Here is a 1,563-nt window from a genome sequence, read left to right as displayed (position 1 = left end):
CCGCTTAGCACCCGCGCCGTGCCGCTAATTTTCCTTCGCTTATTATTCTTTATATATTTTTCAAAACTTCCGGAATCAATCGCTTCAACCGTCTTGTTTTCAGGTTTTCGTCACAGGTCCTCCGACTCGGTGTCTACAGGCGTATGACGGCATCTGTGCTAGTGCTTCTACAAAAGGAATGTTGATGTGTAACTTCCTTAAGGTATCCAACACTTTCGAATTCTGTTCTTCCAGCTTCTTATTGATTAGACGCGTTGGATATGGCACAGGTGGAATATACGGCGGTGGTGGTTTATACATTCTTTCGCTTTCCTCTTGATCCGGCTTACTTGTACAAGTTGTTTTCCTTGTTTCTTCATCACTAGGAGCAGCCTGTTCCTGCTCCCCTTCAGCTTCTTTGGACGTTCCTGCACACTCAGCATTCTTATCAGTCAAAACATTTGGTTGAGTTTCCTTACCAGACCTTAGGGTGATTGCCATGACATCGCCCTTTGGATTTAGCTCTGTGTTGCTCGGCATTATTCCCTTTCCCTTTGATGTAGATGCAGCTAGCTGGTGAACCTGTGTTTCCAGACTCTTTATTGATGCTTGCGTCTGTTTCATAAACTGCATCATCATTGTTTTCATATCTGGCTCTACATCTTCCTTTGGTGGCACAGGTTGCTTGTATTGCTGCTGAGGTTGTCTTTGGTACTGTCCTCCTTGCTGTTGTTGATACCTTGGCTGATCTTGATACCGTGGTTGCCCCAGCTGGTCTAGTTGGCCTGTCCATCCAAAATTTGGATGGTTCCTGGTTTCAGAGTTGTATGTGTTAGAATAGCGGTTAGGCTGGTTCCTTTGATTATACCCTGCGTAGTCACATTCAGCCTGTGCGCTCTTTCCCTGCTTAACTCTGGGACAATTTATATTGAAATGAGCTCCTTCGCAAAAATCACATATGTCATTGAATGGTGGTTCATTGTGGATCGAAGACACATTTATCTTTCCCAGCTGTCGAGCAAGCTGTTCTACCTGACTTGTCAGTTTTGACATAACATCATCATTTCCCATCTTTTTCCCTTCACTTCTGGCTGAGTGCCAGTTGTAACTTGTGCTGACTACCTTCTCAATAAGGTCATACAAAGCCTGTGGCTCAAGATCTTCTGGATTACCGTTAGCAATGGATTCGATTTGAATTTTGTAAATGTTGGTCACACCATTGTAGAAATTTTGCACCTGCATCCACATAGGGATACCATGATTTGGCACCCTTCTCAATAACTCTTTATATCTCTCCCAGGCTTCTGCCAGCAATTCATCCTCTTCTTGTATGAACCGAGACACTTCATTTCTCAGTTTTATGGCCTGTCGAGGTGGGAAATATTTCATCAGAAAAGCTCGCGCCATATCTTCCCAACTTGTGATTATTCCTGGCTATAAATTTCTTAGCCAGTTCTTCGCTTTATCCCTTAGGGAGAAAGGAAATAGCTTCAATCTGATTACGTCGTCAGAAACACCCCTGTTTGACCTGAATGTGTTGCACAACGTGATGAATTCTTGAATATGCCCATTTGGATCTTCAGA

At 43.5% G+C, this 1,563-nt stretch overlaps 1 non-coding gene across 1 annotated transcript; it reads left to right on the top strand.

Moving 5' to 3' along the window:
* Nucleotides 1-1,231: 1,231 nt before the first annotated feature.
* Nucleotides 1,232-1,338, top strand: LOC136234467 (small nucleolar RNA R71). Its single transcript, XR_010691349.1, has one exon. It is a non-coding gene; the product is annotated as a small nucleolar RNA R71 (small nucleolar RNA).
* Nucleotides 1,339-1,563: the final 225 nt, after the last annotated feature.

The sequence above is a fragment of the Euphorbia lathyris genome, chromosome 6 (assembly GCF_963576675.1).
Source record: "Euphorbia lathyris chromosome 6, ddEupLath1.1, whole genome shotgun sequence".
Lineage (NCBI taxonomy): Eukaryota > Viridiplantae > Streptophyta > Magnoliopsida > Malpighiales > Euphorbiaceae > Euphorbia > Euphorbia lathyris.
This window is presented reverse-complemented; position numbering and strand designations above follow the sequence as displayed.